We start from the raw sequence: 21,500 nt of genomic DNA, 5'->3' as shown, positions 1-21,500 counted from the left end.
TACACAGATACAAAACTAGGACTATAGCCACTGTTTCTTTCCTTACTAGTCACTGGGGTGTAATAAGTAACTCTGTCTTTCCCATTTGATACATTTTCCTTTAATTTATTTTTCCTTTCCCCCAGTCATGTTTATGAAGAGTTGGCATAAATTAAACTTATGTTGTAAAATATCAAAAAATAATCACAATAGAACCAGAGACAACATGGTATTATCTAAAGTCAACAGAGCTATGACAATGTCTCTCCATGAGGAACCATAGTATGAGGAACCTTGGCTTACATTTGGATTTTCTTCCACTATAAAAAAAAAAAAAAAAAATGCATCAAAAGACAGAAAAGCAAGATTACCTCTGTTTTTATATAAATGGGTGGTAAGCACAAAGAAGACAAAAGAAAAGGGGTGCTTAAGCTACCAACAGCTGAGATGTTCTAGACACCTCTTAGGAGGGCTACCAAACTTTCGATTTCCTCTTCTTTGAGAACGGCCCCCAGAACACAGAAATAAAGTTATGACGCTATGACCACACCTCATAACTCTGCATTCCCTGGCTGTGGTTGAGGTAGGTACTGATTTGAACAGGGTTAATCTAATCTTTCTTTGCTGGAATATAAAAACTGAAAAGGTAAGACAGAAAGGTCAATTCTTTTAGAGTGAAGTCACCTTAGTGGCAGTAGTCTAGAAAGAAGGTATCCAATCTGCTAATGAGGTCCTTGAAGCAACTGTGGCTCTGTTTGTCCAAGCTCCATGTGTTCAATTCATTACACAGATCCCAGTATGGGTCCATTAAAGCCTTTTCCTCTCCTCAAACCAGCAAGTGTCAAATGACTGCAACCAAAAACTTGCTAATGTGACTTTTTCTAGGAAGTAAATGACAAGTGTGGAGGGCTCTCATTTTAACCTCAAAGTATCCTAACCATGAATTTCCCTTGCTTCCTCTTACCCCACTAAGAGACTAAACTCCTAACAGTGTGATGTTGCCTTCAGAATTGTGACATGAGAACTCTCATGCCTAACATGATTTTTCATATCCTCCTATTGTGCAAGAAAGCATATTTATGCCAAAACTTAAGTCTGTTCATTTCAGCAGCAGTTCCCTGTTAAAGATACTACTGTGAGGCATCAGCAGTTTTCTACATCTCATGATGCCACACCAGTGCCAATAAAGCAGACTAAAGGATTACTGATTAACAATGATTAACGTTTTTCCCCTTAAAAGACCCTTAATATAAATAATGTCAAACCCAGGCTGTTTCTGATTTCCATGTGCTTCTACTTCTCTTTTCACTTAAATCACAGATCATTAATATGGACTTCTGACAGTTTTGGTCCCTATCTTCAATTCTGGATAAAGTCATCATCAACATTACCCAGCATCTATATTCCCAAATAGAATGACTAGGGTTTTTAGCCTATTCTGATACCCACCCTGTTCTACCCCTATCTCTTCTGGCTCTCCTAACCCTGTTTATAGCTCTTATATTAACTAAGCTTCTATTCTGACACTTTTGGAGGTCCCTACTCCAGTCATTGCTCTCTCTTCTTAAGACTGAGGCAACTGCTTTCAATTACCAGTCCCAATCCCTAGCACTAGTAGCAGGCCATTATCTACAGTCCAGTACCCACAAGAGAATTCTGGGGTGACCAGTCATATAAAATATGTTGCAGGTGTGTTCCTGTTCATTTAGTTATTTACACATACACACCCTCATATCCCAGATTCTATTTGCATCTTCATCATGAATTCCCATTACCAACAGACTGAATGGATTATTCTTGGACTGCTCTTCTCCTGGCAGGGCTTACTAAAGAGGACTTTTCCTCCACACCTCCAGGCTAGATTGGCTCCAACATACAGTACTATTCCCAAAAGTGGATTCATCCTAATTTGTGCATTTAAAGTATCCCCTCCCTTAATTCTAGAACTCGGCCATGCTCTCTCACATCATAAATACAACAAAACTCCATCAAATCTTGAGATAAGGCAAAGGTTAAGTATACTTAATGAATTTATAAGTATAGCAAATAAAAGAATAAATTTATTTCCTACATGGTATGAGCTAAACTTTGCAATCAGTACTACTTTAAAACAATAACATAATACAGGAAAAGATTCTGGACAATTACATGCCAAACTTTATTTTTCAATCACCAGACTGCAACTTTTAAAAACAGAGAAAATTACTACATTCCATTTTGTAAATAAATTCTTTTATAGCATGTTGAAGTAGCTATCTGATTCCCAAGAGTTTTAGTGGCAATTTCTTGATATAAAACAAATAAAATACAAAAAGCAATGAAGTATGTATATATTTAGTCATACAAATCAGTGCCTCTTTCAATCAATGATAAATTCTTCTTTATGAAACTTATTCAACTTCTAATTCTATTTAATGCCCCAAAATGTGATTCCTACTATTTTCTTGAAAATCTAGTTTTGTTACTAATATTATTTCCTCATTAAAGCTATTCCCTTCATTGGCTTTCTTTACAATCTTGAATCCTATATAAAGAACAAACCACTAATGGGGTGATCTTCAATATAAAGAAAAAAAAATACCAAGTGGCCCAAGATTCAAGGACAAAAGTATGTGTATTTACCTCAGGTCCCTTATATGCCAAGAGAGCTGCAGGAAGAAGTGCAATGGATAATAAGAAAATCCAAACACTTGCTGGGGGAAGACAATGAAATCTCAGAACAGATGCTGTTATTATGTTATTTAATAATTACCTATTTATAATCTAAACTAGCAGTTGTACAAGCTCTTTGTGTGAAAGAATAGTATCTTACCATCTTAATATTTTCAGCACACAAAATAGACACTTGTAAACGTGCTGAATGAAAAAAAAATCAAGGATTCAGATGGCTAGTAAAGGAGTGTCAAATGTATTCCACCTATTCTGTGATACAATATGGTGCAATGTCAAACTTTTTTTTGGTACCAGGGATTGAACCTAGGAGCACTTAACCACTGAACCACATCCCCAGCCCTTTTTTTTTATATTTTAATTAGAGACAGGGTCTCACTGAGTTGCTTAAGGCTTCACTAAATTGCCGAGGCTGGCTTTACACTCCTAATTCTCCTGCTTCAGCCTCCAGAAATGCTAGATGCACCACTGCACCTGGCTTGCAACATCAAATCTTTCATCAATTCATCCAATGCAAAACACATCTCACATCATGGACTAATTTACCCTTTCATCAAGCAATTATTTTTTCTCTATTCTAATTTTATATTCCTATAACTTTTCCTCAACCTAATGCTATGTTTAATATTTATCTTTCAAAAGCCTATTTCACCCCTGTTTATTTTGGTAGGATTTCTTTGTATTTCAGGCATCTGGCAGTAAGTTACTGGTCAATATATTTATCTTGTAACTTCCTGCCACAGACATGTTTCTTTTCTTTGCAACTAAAATTAGTGTGAGTTGAACTCTTATGAAGAAAACAGATTCAAATGATGGGGAAATAATAATTTAGTTTTAACTACAATTTCAATAAGTCAGAAGATTCTTTAATAAGGAAGTCACTTCACCATCTTTAAATTTTTTTTTATAAAAATAGGACCTTTTTATAGATCTCTTAATGATAACAGCTGATGGGATGAAAAAACATAACTGAAGCCTGTGCATAGCTCTTACGCCTGCCACTTTAGAAGAGTGAGACTACACACAAAATGTATGGATGTCAATAGACATCACCTGCTATTGAAGAGCTTTTCTAAACTTTAAGAAAACTCAAGAAGGTACACACAGGTGTGATTAATAACTATAAGCCATGTAAGAAATAACCCCACCCCAAACTAACAGATAGTGGAATGCAAACAATTTCCTGCCATCAAAATAGAGCTCGCTAAACAGGCTCTTCATTGGACTGGAATGATTCTTTGTCGGGTGACATCAGGATATGCAGAACAGAGATTAAACTCTTCCCCAAAGTGGATGTCAACAAGCAGGGTAGGAAGAAGAAAGGCTAGCATATGAGGCTCCCTTAAAAGATCTTTCAGTGTGGGCAAGCAGTGATCAAGATGTGGTTGATTATTAATGAAATAATTAGTCATGGGGCTGGGGTATAGTTCAGTGGCAGAATGAGACCCTGAGTTTGTTCCCTGGCACTGAAGAAAACAAACAAAAAAAGAATTAGTCAAGCCAAGCAAATTCACAGTGCATGAAAATCTACAGAGAAAAAAAAATTTCTATGAAAAATTTTCTATGACAGTTTTCTATGAAAAATGCAATGCTCCTCTCCAAGCTATGAACAGAGAGCACTGGTATAACTACCTTAGAACGGCTGTGTGGTAATTTTCCCCAACCCTGCCACAACTACACAGGTACATGTCAGGGACAGTAGTGGCCTTGGTGTGCTTTCAGCAATTGCCATGCCTTGACAGGCTCTCCACCTGCTCCTGAAAGTATATACACCAATGCCAACGCCTGTGTGGTTATGCAACTAAGACAACCTGGGAATCACTGAACGTATTTATTCTGGTGATGCAAATGCAAATCCTAGTCTCTGGAAAAGGAGATGAAGAACACAAATGTTATGGTGCCATTTTTCATTAAAATTTATCATATAACTAATGCTAACTCAAAAGATTTCCTGCTCTTTGTAAGTTTGACAAACTAGATTTCAGAAATGTTGTAGGCTTGAATAGGATAATATGGCTTCAATATCCTGAATGACCTAAGGAAGAACTCTTATTTTCTCTCCCCTTTCCTCTTTTCCTCTGTCAGTCCTCCACATCTTCCTTTCCTTTCATTCCACAGACTATTCTTCAGGCCTATACAGATAGCTACCTCTCAGCAATGCTGAACTCCACAGACACAACATTTTCTAATGTTATTTTGCTCAAAAGTAATAGAAATAATTTAAACATTGGAACTTCAAAAATAATAAAGCAGCAATATGTCAATTTTCATCTTACACAAAGGAGATAACTCATCTAATTTATTTTTGCATGTAACAAATTAAATAAAATATATAAAGCATATCTGTCATTAATCCAACAGATTAAATTAGCTTTAAAAAAAGGCATTGAGCCCTTCATATCTGCAGGTTATACATTGATGGATTCAACAAAATTTGGATTGAAAATATACTTAAAAAAAATTGCATCTCTGTACTGAACATGCATAGACTGCTTTTTCTTGTCATTATCCCCTAACAACACAGCATAATAACTATTTACATAGCATTTACAAGGTGTTAGGTATTATAAGTAGTCTATATATGTGTATAGGTTTTATACAAATACTGTGCCATTTAATAAAGAGATCAGAACATTTTTAGATTTTGATATCCTCAGGAGTTCTAGAACCAATCCCTAATGGGTGTCCAGGGACTACATGGTAGATGGGTCAGTCATTATGGAAAACAGTTTGGATGTTGCTTAAGGAATTAAAAAGAGAATTACCATATGACCAAGAAGTTCTTCTGGGAATATACCTAAAGGAAATGAAATCATCTCATAAAGACATCTGCACTCCTAATAATGTTTAGTGCAACATTATTTGCAAATATGCAAACAAACTAGGTGTCTACTGACTTATGAATGGATAAAGAAACTGTGATATATGCATATATAGATTATATAATATACATTATAATATATACATATAATATATATTAGCCTTAGAAAAGTAGATCTTGCCATTTCTCACAACATGGATGGAACTGAAAGATATTCTGCTAAGTGCAGCAAGCCAGACACAGTAAAAAAAAAAAAAAAAAAAAAACACTGCAGGATCTCACTTACATGTGGAATCTTAAAAGAAAAGAAAAGAAAAAGTCAAATATAGAGATAGAGAATAAAATAGCTACTATCATGGTCCAGGTACAGGGTGGAAAATGGGGAGATATAGGTCAAACAATACAAAGTAACAGATATGTAGGGTGAGCAAACCTAGAGTTTTAATGTACAACCTGAAGATTACAGTTAATAAAATCACACTATTTGTGATCCTTGCTAAATGATTTTAGCTGCTCTTTTGCACATACAAAACAAGAACAAAATGGGTAACTATGTGAGATGATGGTTATGTTAACTCATTTCACATATGTATCTTATCACTTGTATACTTTAAATATATGCAATAACATTTTTAAAAAATACATGGAAGTATACAGGGAAGTCATATTTAGTATGATTGTTATGATAACCTAGTTGTTAAAAGCTTCAGGAGCAAAGAAAGTAAGATTTTTATGTTAAAAGTATTTTTTTCCAAAGTATTTTATTTCTGATACTTGTCTTAATCTTAAATATTAAATTTAGACTATTTTTCCCCAAAAAGTCTCTTCTGATTTACTGATAATGAAGGCAACTGATCCTATAATTTTCTAAAATTTTGTCATAAGTAAATTTTACAATTTTCACTATGAAAATTCTATCAACCCTTTGACACTCAGATCAAATATCGCCGTATGGTTCTCCTAATCATTTGAACAAAAAGTAATCTTGCTTCTCCTTAAGTGTCCACAGAACTACTCACCTCTCAGAATAATCACATACTATTCAATGATTCATCTATCTTTTCTCCACTATATTTGTTGTCGAGGGCAAACTACCAATGTCTTCAACATCCATTTATAGTACCAATAATGCTAACCACAGAACACAAGACATTTAATATTTAGGAAAAAAACTTACAGAATTCTTGAAGATCACAGCATCACTCAGGTCAATTTATGTTGTATCATCATTTTGGGAAATAAGAACTTAGGTTCCTAGGCAAAAAGTCTAATCCCTTATTGTTCCAATTTAGTCACTACTCTTACGCAAATAAATCAAACTAAATAGAATTATTAGGCAATCAATACACAATCATTCTAAAAAACAAATGACAGATTTTATTTTTATTTTATACTTGTTAACTATGACATTTACCATCTAGCAGACCTTACACTGTGTTTTAATGAACAATGTCATAGAGACACAACTTGAAATTCAGAGTAAAAATGAGGTTTTAATCCAAGAAATCTGATTATGAGTTTACCCAGAGATTTCTAGGGTGAGGGCTGGGGATGTAACTCAGTGGTAAAGTACTTGCCTAGTGTGCATGAGGCCCTGGATTTGAACCCCAGCCCAGCACAAAAAATAAAAGAGAGATTTCTAGGAAAGGAAAAGAAAAAGGAAACACAAAACATGTATTATCATTATTTCACTTGACAGCAGATAGTCTTAGAATTTCTAAGCATGACAGTAAACATTTATTTTCATAAGGCTTACATAATTTTCTGACAACAAACTTATTACTATGTACATTTATTCACTCAACAACTGTATAATGAAAGCCAATTACATGCCCATGTTAATGTGTTTAGAGAGAATAAAATCTGCTGAAATACATTATACAATATGTGGTAATGTTCTATCTCTGTTTATTTAGCTATACAATAAACACCCCTTTCCAGTTTTCCAAAATCTCCTCTATATTCAGCACAGTGATAGATACTTTTTCCATTTCTTGACTAACTGCTGAATAGTTCTTCTTTTATATTCAGTTACATGTTAAGAATAAAAGTTCTGGGGCTGGGGTTGTAGCTCAGTGGTAGAGTACTTGCCTAGCATGCATGAGGCACTGGGTTCAATCCTCAGTACCACATAAACATAAATAAAACAAAGGTATTGTGTCCATTTATAATTAAGAAAAAAAATTTTGAAAAAGAATAAATGTTCCCAGTAAGCAAACTTAGTTGTGATTAAATAAAGAGGTCTAGCAAGGAGGAATTAGGAAGAATGCCATGTAATTAAAAATTTTACATGACTATGTCCATAGCTCTGACAGAATTACCCAGTGGGAAAAAAATGAGCCATTTGCCTAGTTACCTGTCACCCTTTTGTACAAAATACAGAGAAGAAATGCATCTTTGATCTGTTGCCTATAGAAATAAGACACATAATTTGAATTCTGTATGCATCAACATCTTCACTCTCTAAGTAAGATAAAAATATCAACATTCTTGTATTTGTCAACACTTTCAAAAGGAGTAAGATCACTATGATTTTAGTAATTAAATTTTGTATTATAATTAGGTTACCATGGGGGAAAGATGGGTGAAGGGTACAGGGACTCTGCACTCTTTTTGCAACTTCTTGGGAGTTTATAATTACTTTAAAACTTAAAATTAAAAAAATAAATCAGTAAAGTAAAACAGTTTAGTAAATAAGAGAAATTTAAAAAGGTAAATTAATTATTTTTCTAAACTCAAACACTTAAAATGTACTAAGTAATTTGAATATTTTGAGAAAATATTTGTAGGAATTATTTTTAAAGTGTTCAGTCCTATGGAAAACAACCATCTCCTAAATCATACAATTTATAAAGTGAAATTTATGTCCAGCTAATATCGTTAGAGCAATGCAATAAATATACAAGTTAAACAAATGAGCTGCCCCCCCCACACACACACACACAGAGAAAACAGCAGATAAAACAATTTTGGCTTATTTTTTAATGAATTAAATAACAGCCATGTATCGGATTCTTGTTTTTCTTACCTACAATTAAATAAGTTGGCTTCCTTTGAGTCTATACTGGCTGATGAACAGAGGGAAACAAGCAAGGAGTAAAGATTACACAGGAAGAAGCTAGAACTGGTACTAAAAATGTAGCCGATTCATCAAGTGTTGACGACATACCTATTACAACATGTTAAAAAGCACCCTGTCCCGTGATATTCACTCATGCCTACATACCAAGGGTTTAAGAAACTGAGGAAAGCTAAGAGTTTGTGTCAGAACCCAATTACCACTATTATCTCCAGGACTTAGAATGGAAAGGGCTGCCAAGAAATGAACCAGAAGTCAGACAGGCTGCTGACCTGCCCAAAGCAAAACAGCTCTCCAGCAGAGGCAGAACAAGAATCTTAAATTTCTGGGCCTCTGAAGTGCCATTACAAACAGGAACTAATCTTTTAATGGTAGTAGTAATTAGAACTTTAAAAAATCAGGCCATATACAAAAGGATTGAATGATTGTATTTTTAAAGTTTCTCACTTATTCAGTAGTTCTCTAAACTACAAAACCCAAGAATACTTTAAATCCACCATAGCTTCACATGTATCCAGTTGATTTAAACATTCAAATATAAGTCTGTAACTTCACCAAAACGTATAACTGGCATACCACCCCGTCAGTTCTCCTTACTAAAGAGGGACTCAGTTTAAGTCTAGAGCTTGCTCAAGTACTGCAGCACCTGATCAACATAATGCTCTTTTGTGGAATATCACAAAATAATGATGTATTAAACTTAAAATAATAATTAAAGGCATTATTAACACTGTGTTTCACAATATACTATACACAAAAATACAAAAATAGAAGAAGATGACAAAAGTGTAAAACGAAACTTTACTGAGAAAACGTAAGAAAAAATAATTTTCTTGACTGAGAAAACCAATGGGCCCTATTTAACAGTAAGATCACTCTATGAGAAATAAAAACAAGACCCTAACTATTAACATTAAAATAACAACAAAACAGAACCTCAAACTCAAAATAAAACTTCAGCACTTTAGTGAAATTACAGTTTAGATGGACAAAATTTAATAGAGTACAACACTTTGGAAGATCAGTAATCCAGTGTTTATGACCCATTACATACAATCTACTGGACAAAATGATTTTTGGTTAAACAAAAATGGTGGGAAGGTGGTGACTCATCACTAACATTAAAGGTCTTGCCTTAAGCCTTACAGCTTTTACAGATAACAGTATTTTAAGTCTGCTGGTGTCCTTCCTAGGCAGTTTCCAAGACATGCAGGTACTAGAGGTCAAACAGCATATGGAAGCATATAGACTGGATGACTTGGACAGGTAACGGTTCCATGCCCATGACAATAGCTAGATGTGCCAGGGCTGAAAGAACCATGCTTGAGTCTGAGACTTCTAGACTCTAAAACACGTAAAACCTGAACCAGTAGAGTCAGGTAAATAAATCAAGGAATAGCTCCTTGTACAGCCATATGAACCCCTAAGAAATTCATGACTTTTCACTCTGCAGAACCAGAATTTCAGTTGTTTATAGAATTTCTATTCTAAGTGGTGTTTCTATTCTAAGTGGTGTTTTGTTTATTAAAGATTTAGAGGCCCAGTACTAAATTAATCTCAAAAATTCCCACCAAAGAAAGGGAAACATAAGTGTGAATAAGCCAAAACATTCCACAATGAACATTACCTATTTGACCTGGAGATAAATTATTTCTACATTTCTTTGCTACCATATTTCTTTATTATTGTATTTGTTTATGATGAATGAATGCACGAATTTCCCACATATTTGGCACTTCTTGAGCTTGACATTAGTGAAAGTATAAAGCTGTCAGCAAACATGTTAACAGATCTTGGGGAAGCTCATCCATGGGTTTCAAGGAAGCAGAGCAAAAGAGACAGCACAGAGCTGGTACATGGACATGCACCCGATCATTCACCAAGTATTCACTGAGTACCTATTCCACACAACTCATTGCCCCGGGCACTAAAGACACGGTGCTCAGCAAAACAGAGTCCATGTCCACATGAGCTCACAGTCACTATGCAATGTTGTTGGTATCCTTCTACCAATTTTCTATGATTAATCCCATATTCAGCAATTCCATAATTCAATGAACAGGAATTTGGAAGTTAAAGAGAAATCTAGGTCTTCCCCTCAAAACCATGGCCTAGAAAGAGGAGACAAACAAGTTGGGGTACAATAAAGGGTGCCAAGGAGGGGTGACCAACAGCTATTGTAGGTAAAAGGAAACGTATGGGGCAAGAGAGAACGGCAATTAAGAAACATCACGCAGAAGACAGGACGGCATCTCTGTCCATGCAGAGGATGCAATGTAGGCTCTAACTCACTAAGCTCAGAAGCTACAGTCCTCATACTAACCTAAACAGAAGGCTGGTGCCTCCATCACCCTGACTTTCTCTCTTACCTCTCTAGAACCAACCCTTTAGTACTCTCTGAACATGTCAAGCATCCTCCTGCTTCTAGGCCTCAGAACCTGTTCTCCTGTCAGATCTACAACCCTCACTCCCTCACCTGCTTCAAATCTCTGCTCAAATGTCACCTTAATAGAGAGAACTTCTCATAGGGCCCTTGATAAATGGTAATCCCACCTACATTTTGGCACCCCGGGGCTCCCTTTCCCCCTCAGCCCAGCCTTAAGTTTCTCCATGGCACTTAAAGTACTCTGATGTGGCATAATTGACAGTTATACTATAATACAGTATGCATTATATACTACAATAACTGGCAATAATTGTCAATGTAACTGACAAAGGTATATATATGTTATCTAGAATTTAAGCTGCTTTATAGAGCTCTATTACTTAACACTGTGCATAGCAGACAGAAGACAAACTTTTTTTTTTTTTTAATGAACAAAATGAATGGCTATCAGATGACACTAGAAAAACCAAGGCCAGGTCACATGAAACTTTGTACAGATTAGGACTCCTACTTTAGCAGATAATAACTTAGGAGCTATTCAATAATTTGAAGCAGCAAAAATCAAAAGCATACTGGAAAGACCATAATTTCATATTTTTCAAAATTAAAAAAGGGAGACTTCATTATGGAAAGGGTATGAGGGGATTCTATGAGAAGGGGTGAGATTGGAGATAAAAGTATTTAAAGACCACTATAACATTTTAGCAAAGAAATGCAGACCTGAAAATAGGTCTGTTTTTGGGCAGAGGAGGGAGCTGATTAGGAAAAATATTTAAAAGATAAAGCAATCAGACCCTATGTTTACCTGGACATAGAACCTGAGGAAGACAGAATGTATGTATGAATCAATGACTGAACAAATTATCCATTTTCTATAAGAACTGTTCCCAGAGGTTTATGCAAACATCTCTTATTACTGCAGGACACTCAAATTAGGAGTATGGCTATTCCTATTTATAATCTAACATGACTACTTAATTATACAGTTATTCTTTTAAATGTTATATTTCATATCCCTTTCTAATCAATGATATATATTCCAACAAGGCAACACAGTAATTTACATTAAAAATTAAAATTTCATATGGTTGTATGTAACTCAACCCCTTGCCCACATTAGAACTACAAGAGATTTCAAAATTAAGATTCCAAGGGGCTGGGGCTGTAGCTCAGTGGTAGAGCGCTTGCCTAACATGTGTGAGGTACTGGGTTCAATCCTCAGTGCCACATATAAATAAATGAATAAATTATAAGTCCATCAACATCTAAAAAATTTGAAAAAAGATTTCAATACTTCAGAAAGTAATTTCAGAAAAAGTGGTAACCAGTTTAACTGTTCTTAAGAAACAGTTCAATGAGTTTGTAAAACAGTGGTGGGAAATCCTTTCAATGTAAAGTACTGGCATATAGGTAGTAACAACCTTTTTTTTCTGTAAGTTTAAGTAAAAATTGAAAAAATACTTTATGATAATTTTTTGACAATCATTTTATTCTGAATTTTTCTTGAAACTGTATCTACCTTTTTAAAAAGGCACAGCTAAAAAACAGTTAACAGTGAAACATTAATTAATGATTCCTTTACTAAAAATAAATATAACATGAAAGGCAAGTATATAGTAAGAAATTCAAGAACATCCTTTAAGATCTCACCATCCCTTATGGTAACCAACGATCAATACAAAAAAAATTTTTTTAGGAATATCTATCCTAAACTTCCTATGTTGAGCCAAATACCGAAAATAAGAAATAACAAGTCCAAAATATTAAAGATACATATAATAAAGACTTAACAAATAGCTAAATTTTATTAACTGACAATTCTAAGCCCTATCAAGGATGCAGGGTAATTGAAACTCTCATACATTACTGGTAAGGTATGCAAAATGGTATAGTCATTTTGGAAGTCATTACAAGACTACAGATAATGAAAAGCAAGTTGCAATAATCCCACTCCTAAGTATTAACTCAAGAAAACGGAGAACTTCTGTTCTTCACATAGATCTGTATGCAAAAGTTCACAGTATTCTAATTCACAGTTCACCAAAACTAAGAAACACTCAGAAGTCCATCAACTCATGAATAGATGAACAAATTGTGATACCTTGATATGAAAGAAAGCTACTCAACAAAAGAAAAAACAAACCAACAATTTAGTAGTATGCTCAAGCTAGAACCCACTGTTAAGTTTTCAGAATTTCTGCAAACTGGTTTAGGGATTTTAAAATAGACCAAGGTGACAGTGTTTACACTACAATAATTAGCAAATGCAATAAATTAGGGATTTGGGTGGGAGGGGTAGATGCAGATTGTTAAAACATCAGCCCATCACTGAAAAACCTATCACATGCAATAACGTAAAGAATATCAAAAACATGCTGGGTGAAAGATGACACAAAAGGCAACATACGGTATTATTTCAAGTATATGACATTCTAGAAAGGACAAAATGGACATCTATATGAACATTAACTAGATTAAAGTTTGCCAGGGGCTAAGGCTAGTACAGGAAGAAAACTGACAAAAAGATGCATGAGGGAACTTTTTTGGAGTAACAGAGTGATGGAAATGTTCTGTTTCGATTGTGGGAGAGATTACCCAATTGTACATACTTGCAAAGTTTTTACTGCATGTAAACTACACCTTAATAAACTAGACTCAAAAAAAATTAAAGGAGGAGTCATTTATTTCTTAATTTTATGGATGACAAAGGCATCATGTATACAAAGAGAAAACTGGAACTTGGTGGAAAGCAGGAGGGCAGACTTTGATAAGACATAAAGATTAAAAGTGTCAAAAAAAGTAATGAATTTGTAATTACAGGAAATAGTACAATCAGAGGGTGAATGATCCTATCAGTAGAAATGGCCCTACTTTAGGTGTGATTTCTGACTAATACCATGAATAGGAGTCAGTATCATCAAGCTTTTTTCCTACTGGGAGTCTATGACTTCAAAATCCCAGTATACAGTTAGTGTATTATCATAATCTCAGACACATTTTTCATTTCTAACTAAAACATCTATTACTCATTATAACATCAATCAAATGCTATTACTGATTTGAAGTCTAGCATTGCCTGGTTATTAAAAATACTGACTCTGAATTTAGACAATCTGAGATCGGCTCAAATGTTGGCCTGTGAATATCTAAATGACTTTGAAATAAGCCTCTCTAAATATTTATTTCCCCATCTCAGGGAATTAACATTCTCCTGATGTCTGAATGAAAATATATGAAAAGCTATTCCTGTGTGCTAAATTCTCAATTAAAACACTTATATTCCTTAGACATGATTAGAAGTATATGAATTATTTAATAAAATCCTAAGAATTTTAACTTTCCAAACACAGAAAATTTACTTAGTTATTTGTTTATCTTTCAGATGAGGTTTCACTACGATGCCCAGGCTGGTCTTGAACTCCTGAGTTCAAGCCATTCTCCAGTCTCAGCCTGTCCTGGGCTGCCACCACAGGCAAGGGCCACAATGCTGGGCTAGGAAATTCATTCTTTAATTGTATGGCCTGTGGTTCATAGTCTTTGGTGGAGCCAGATCCTTTTGACTTTATGAACTCTTTATCTGGAAAAAATGCAAATATATGCTACATTATGCATATAATTTCTGGAGATTTCAAGGCCACTAGGAAGCACATGCATGAACTGAAGAATGCCTGATGTAAACTCTTTTAACAACTGCAGAATTGAATAGTTGAACTTCAAAATCTTCAAAGTAAAGAATCCAAGTGACATTGAAATATTACACTACCATTTAATTTTTTTTTTCAGATTTTCACAAGATAGACCAGAAAACGTTTTTCAATTCATATCTTCTTTTTGCAGAAATTTTAAGTTGGAAGCACATTTTCACATGAATTAATTTCAACTCAGGAAAAGAAACTTTTAAAACCTGAATTTCCAGAAGCCTGAGAATGGTCCAAAGTATAACACACACTAAGAATGCTCAAATATCACAGGCAGAATTCTCAAGAATAATTCAATATATATTTTCAAATATAGAAACATGCCAAGTTAGTTCCTATATTTACAGTTCCATTATAAAAGTTTTTTTTTAATCTGTTTGAAGTGGGATTTATTTTTTACTAGACCTATGTACTAATACCACGTCTAGTTTTTATTGTAAATCAGCACATTCTTGGTTCTATTCCGTTAAGTTTTGTTATATGGCCTGTTGGTGGAAATGAATTGTTCTAAAGCAGCTACCAAACAAATACTAACCTGAAAATATGCTATCTCAATGCAAAAGGTTTTGTTTTTCTTTTTTTAATTGTTTGGTTTTCAAACTACATAATAACCAGTTGGCAATAACCAATTCATGCCCGTTACTGAACAAAAATAGTTTTTTTGTATGCATAAGCACCATCTTCCCACAGAAAAACAACCATTTTTAAGGAACTGCAAGTCCATGAAAGAGTTTACATACACAATAAACAACCCTTCTACTGATCTTATATTATTTCTGTGAAGAAAGACCCAATATTGTAGATCTCTAAATTAAATGGTCCAAATCAACTGAAACGCAGCACCTCAGGCTCAAATACTGGCTAGATGGCTTTGATGGGAAAGGTCATTGGTGCTTTTTAAACCCCGCTGTAACCGTGAATGTTTGCAATGCCACCACATCCCTTGCACAGGAGACTAGGAGCATCTCTGGCTGCAGAGAAGGGTTTCCAGCGCAGGGCGTAGGGGGATGAGCCAGGAGGCCCGCAGCCCTGAAGACTGCGCCCAAGGGATGGAGGCCTCGCACCGCTGCGCCCAGGCGCGGGGGACTCCGGGGGCGCAGACCCGGCGGGTCCACCGAGAGGGCCGGCCTGACCCCAACCCTGGGCGCCCAGGACCTCCAGATTACGCCCCCGCTGCTTATTACTACAAGCAATATCCAGCCCCCTCATCCCCCAGTCCCCGAAATACCCCAGCTCCGCTCCCCTCCGCCGGCCACCCGTGACCCCTACCCCGACCCGACCGCGACGGCGCCCTCTCCAGGCCGCAGCGGAGGACACGGGCCAGGCCGTCAGCCCTGATGGCAGCGGTGGCGGCAGCTCCCGGGCAGCGCGGCCCCTGGGGAGGACAGCAGCTGGGCCGCGGCCTGTCCCAAGGGGCAGCGAGCGCAGGGCCGCGAGCGGGCAGCGCCTCAGCCCAGGAGCGAACAAAGCGGCCCGGGTGCGCCGGACAGGCAGCGCCGCCTGTCCGGGCGCGGGGGGCGGGGAAGCTGGCGGGGGGCACTCACCGGAGGGCCGGCGGGAGGGCACCGGAGGGCCGGCGGGAGGGCGCCGGCGGGCCGGCCTGGCCCCGGAGCGGGACCGCGGCGGGCGCCGGCGGCGCGCAGGCGACGGGGAGAGGGCGGCAGACGCGGCGTCCGCGGCGGGGCCCGGGAGCCCCGCTGCGGGGAGCGGGGCTGCGGGCCGACTCGATTCTGGGGCCGCGAGGTGCGGGTACGGTCCGCCCCGGCGTGTAGCGGCGCTAGGCGGTCGGGGCAGCGACGCTGCCGCCTTTCCCTTCTCCTGCCTTGGTCCCTGCTCCGCCGCGTCTTCCTTCTCGCGGGGTCCCCGCCGCCGCCTCAGCCTCGGCGCTCCTCGGGCCTCTCCTCTCCATCAAGGCCGGGCCAACCCGCAGGGACCATCCCAGAAAGTGAGGGGTTGTTGCCGTTTCCCGCAGCTGTTGGTGGCCATCTTTAATCCTCCTCCTCCTCCTCCTCCTGCTTTCCCCACCTCCCGCTGGCAGGCTGACTGACTGACTCTGGATCCTCCTCTTTCCCCTCCTGCTCCTCCTACTGAGCCGGCCGCTGAAATTACAGCCACTCTGCCTCTACCCCCTCCTGCCTTTCCTTCCTCTTTCCTTACTTCCTCCCCTTCCCTCTGCTTCCCGCCTGCCCGGCACTCGGTCGCTGGCGTCGCCCCCTTTTGCAGGCAGCGGGCGCTGGAGTTTAGCCCCGGCTTCCCCCGTCCCTCTCCCCTCCGCCTGCCTGACGCACACAGCCCGTCACTCCCTTTCTCCCTGCATTGGGCTCTCCAGCTCCCCTCTCCCATCCCACCTCCCCTCTCCCGCCGTTCTCACCCCTCTGGCTTCCAGTTTGTGAGAAGACTGAGCTGAAAAAGGACAACTGGGTTCTCCCCCTGGTTTCTCTTCCCTTCACCATACACCCATTTGCTGGATGCTGTCACACAGCAATGGAAAAACGCAAGACTGCGTTAATTTTACTCTAGCTGGAGTACAAAAGAACTGCCCACGCTAGCTATTTTACTACGTAGCTTTGAAACTCCTGCACGGTCTCCTGTGGCTTTGGGCCATTACCGAGTTGAAGAGCCGGGTCTCAAATGTTGCTTTCCGTCAATCACCTTGAGTCCGTCGCCTGAGATTTTAAGTTTTCCTTTCCTTTCCCGGAAAAGGCATTATTTATACCTTCGCTGTCCTAACAAACGTACCAAATAAGCAGAGTTTGATAAACCTGGAATTGCTGAGCGATCATCAGTTTGCCCCTCTGTTGTTTGTTCCTACTCAACCCAGCAGACAATTTGGGTCACGTTTCAGTTTTGGCACTGGGGACAAACTGAGTCAGCAGTTATGAGTGGATTCCCTCAAACAGCTTTGAGTGGGGAAGTGGTAACACCAGTGCTCTAATGGGGCAAACTTGTTTTTCCTAGCGCTGCAATTTACAGCAGTTTCAGGATTTCCTCTAATAAAGATGAAGCAAGTTGGGCTTGCTGTTTCCTTCTTAGCCAGTTTGCTTTGGAATTGGACTCCTTTGTAATGATTTGCTCACAGATTACCACGAGGTTCAGTACTGCTCACAAACGCAGGGACATTATGTGTGAGCGCTTTAGGGGTACAATTCCTGCCTCTGTGGGGCACCTGCTATTAAGAAAAAGCACCTTGCCCTTTGAGAAGAAGACACTGACTAAATGTTCCAAAGGTCATTCCCTCCAACAGGCCAAATATAGAGAGAAATGTCTTAAAATGTATTTTTAGAGTCTACTTCAAAATGAGTAATTTTATAAAAAGTTTATATCTAAGATTCTCTAATTATAAAAATCAAGGCATTTCAAAGCTCTGAAAAGAATATACAAAAACAAACCTAAAATATATAATGAAAATATTAGTATCCTTTAGGGAGCAGGATTCATGTTTTTCTTTAATCCTCACAAAATAACCTGTAGCCGTTCAAGATTTCAGTTTACATCTTTTAGTATTAGTAATTATGTTTGAAATCAACAAACTGCACCATTGTCTAAAACTCTTAAATTCAAACTCATTGAGGCAGCATTGTGTAATACATTTTGAAATAAATTATTAAAAACCAAATACCTATGTATGTGGGGTAGGGTTTGTGCCCACATTTGTTGTTGTTGTTGTTGTTTCCTTTTGGCACCTGGGTAATTATTCTTTATTTAGATTTTGTGTTTCACCAGACTGTCAGCTGACAAAATTACCACAAAATTCTGATCCTTAAATATTCGTTCATAAATATATGTTTGGAGAAAAAAGGAAAATATTGGATGACCTGAATGCACAGAGTGAGAAATCTCTTTACTTCTTTTAAACATTGAGACCACCATGCATTTAAAAAGCAAGATTTTTGAGTTAAACATGAGGTTTCAGGACTCTCATAATTGAGATTTTGTTTATACTGAAGGAAGAACACTTCTATATTTTAAAATCGTTCAATTATAAATATTTTTCTGTTGAAAAAATATATTGCAATAAGATTCATGGATACCTTACTGTACAAATTGCTGTACAAATTGCTGTACAAATACAGCAATTTTTTTGTTGGTGTTTTACAAACAAAATCTCACAAAGGTTTTACAGTGATACGCATAAAAATAAATGCAGCGAGTTCTTTTTCTTTTTTACTGAAGCCACATAAACCTAAGCACTATAATAATGGAGAGAATCCAGAGAAATCAAACCCTTCACATTTACTTTTTGTCAGCTCTGTTTCAGATCTGTCATCATTAAACAGCCCTTACCTTCTTTAGCCTTTGTTGCCAGCTAAACCGGAGTTTCTGTCATCTTAAATTTAAGTATAAAAAAAAAATATGGCCAGATCAGGTTCTCTTGCAACATGATTATTGTTTCATATCTATTCACTCTCAGATGAACTCAAGGTCCTTTATAAAACAAAGAATTGTGTTAAAGTGGGATAAACCCTTTGTGCAGAGGCCAGATGGAAGGAGATCTAGGCATGTGCAGCCAACTCCTCTGGGAATAGAGGAGCAAGCATGAAGGGCTATTTCTAAACAGTTCTGCACCAGGAGCCTGGTCCCCAACTTATAGTTCATGAATAAGGTGATTAATAACAAAAGAATATGCACAATAAACAAAACCAATATTTTCCTTGACTGAAAATTCTGTGAACATGAATTAGCAAAACATATCTGTAAATGAAATAAGGTGGGGATGAAAGATTCATGAAAATATCTAAAAGTAAAAGGAAGAAAATTTAAAAATGATAAAAAGGAAGGGGGAAATTAGTAGGCAAATAATATGTACTGAAAATTTGCTATTTAAACAATTATTTCATTTGCATTTCTTTTTCAGATTAAAGAATTAATTTAAAAATGGGCAGGTAGGATTATCCCATAAATACACATAAATAAATTCTAAAATTTTAAGATATTACAAGAGCAGAGTGTGAAGTGATGCTAGAATGTAAAAATTATAAGGAATCTAAACTTTAACTGAACATTTGAAAAGCCTTTATGTACTAAATTATATAACTATTATATTTAAGATACATTTCCATTTTCCCAGGCTATTAGCTACAACAATAGAATTACCATACTGTTTTTCCTTGTTCAAAAGAACCATATGGAAGAGAAACTGGGCAAGCAAATGAAAGTCTCTGGGGATCATGTGAATTGAATGCTTATAAAAACCATATTCCAGTTAAGAAGATAGTTATAGGTAAATGTCCAGTTTTATTTTCATAATTTCTAATCTTTTTAAAAGATAATATTTCTGTTCCAACTCTTCCTCTGATGGACTGTCTAAAATATCAAGTGATAAATGGCAAGCCATATTTATCTGTGCTGATCAAAATTTAGTATCATTCTTCAGTCCTCAATTTAGAGAACTCCTTATAATTAACTGATGAGCTGTCCCCAAGACAGTGCCACTTAGAGTCATTACTGCACTCTAATTGGGTAGAAATGCTTTTAGAAAGTTCCGATTACAGACATTTTCTGTTATTTTTATAAATACATTCAAAGGAGGTACCAGAGCGTTTATTTTATTTGGGGGTTGTGTGGCTTGGTTATTGTTTATGTTCATATATGAGTAAATATTACAAGATAAAACTTCTTCAAATTTCAGAGTAACAGGATCAAGGAAACTGATTAGTAACAATTTTTTGCTCTTGCTCATCATTATAATCAGGAATAGACTAGAATAAGGGTTTTTTTTTTGATGATTTCATAATTAATGAATTGTATTTCTACATAAAGCCAAAGCCTCTCTTGATTTTCAATTCCTTCATGTTTCTTTATGGAGTTATGAAGAGTTTAGACTTTTAAAATCAATATCTTTATAAGTTAAATATAGTAGTATGTACACCAGATTTATTTTACTAATTAAAATTTTTGGAAAAAAAAATTCATATGGCTTCCTAAAAGCCTTCTAATGCATACTGTATAGCAATAGGAATGAAAACAATTTTACTGACTTCAGCCTGAAATTCAAAAACTTCTGAGTTAAAAGGGTTCATCTTACAGGTGGGGAATACAAGTCAATGAAACATTTAGCTGTACCATGTTAATTTAAAGATAATTTAAACTTTATTTTTAGAGTTATTGTTCAGCATTTACTTTTCTTAGAAATAAAGCTAAGTAAAAAAAAACCAGTTTTCCTGCTTATAAAAAGAAAATTCCCAATATATGAAAAAAGCAAATTGAGAGTTTAAGGAAGTTTGAGTTGACTAAAACATGTACTTACCATTTTTTAAATCTAAATCAGACCCTATACTATATTATTTATTTATGGGTCAAAAAGTATAGTGTTAACTCTCAAAATTCTGTTATCTCATGGATTGAGTGGAAATTCTGAGTCCTACTGGACTCAGGAATCAGAAACCTGTTACCTAAATAAAGTAAAATACTGCCATCTGCTGATCTGAATGAAAAAAAAATATTTTTTAGCATTGGTAAGTGGCAAGAAAAAGAGTCCGTCTTTCAATCATGCTAAAAACATACTATACTGGGTGATATAAAATTAATCAGTCTCCTATATGGAAATTTAGGACTATAGATAAACTAGCATGTAGTTATTACTTTTAGTATTATTTAAAAACAAACCAAAAACTAAAATTGACAGTATCAGTAATGTAAACATATTTGGTTAAAACCACATTTAGTTTTATGGCTAAAATCTGAGGAAATAAAGTTATTAACTGGAGATTTTGAACTTGATAAAATTTCATATTAATACTTTTGTTTATAAATGTATAGTACACTACAAATAATTTGAAAAATTGAAAATTTGAAGTTCTATTCATCCTCCCTGCAAATAGTTGAGTGGCTGCTACGCTAGGAACCTTATTGCCTGCAGGAGATACA

The 21,500-nt window shown here is 36.7% G+C and overlaps 1 protein-coding gene across 13 annotated transcripts in view; it reads right to left on the bottom strand.

Moving 5' to 3' along the window:
- The window catches only part of WDFY3 (WD repeat and FYVE domain containing 3), a 269,816-nt gene extending 252,536 nt beyond the window's left edge, over positions 1-17,280 (bottom strand). For 7 of the 13 annotated variants that reach the window (XM_079153136.1, XM_079153148.1, XM_079153138.1 and 4 more), the window contains exon 1: positions 16,200-16,248. The gene's annotated coding sequence lies outside the window, so the exon portion shown is untranslated. The other 6 variants (XM_079153139.1, XM_079153140.1, XM_079153143.1 and 3 more) reach the window with 4 other exon arrangements.
- Between the last annotated feature and the right edge of the window lie 4,220 nt (positions 17,281-21,500).

This window comes from Sciurus vulgaris, assembly GCF_902686455.1.
Source record: "Sciurus vulgaris genome assembly, chromosome: 9".
Classification (NCBI taxonomy): domain Eukaryota; kingdom Metazoa; phylum Chordata; class Mammalia; order Rodentia; family Sciuridae; genus Sciurus; species Sciurus vulgaris.
The sequence above is the reverse complement of the archived record's forward strand: the minus strand, read 5'-3'. Positions and strand labels throughout refer to the sequence as shown.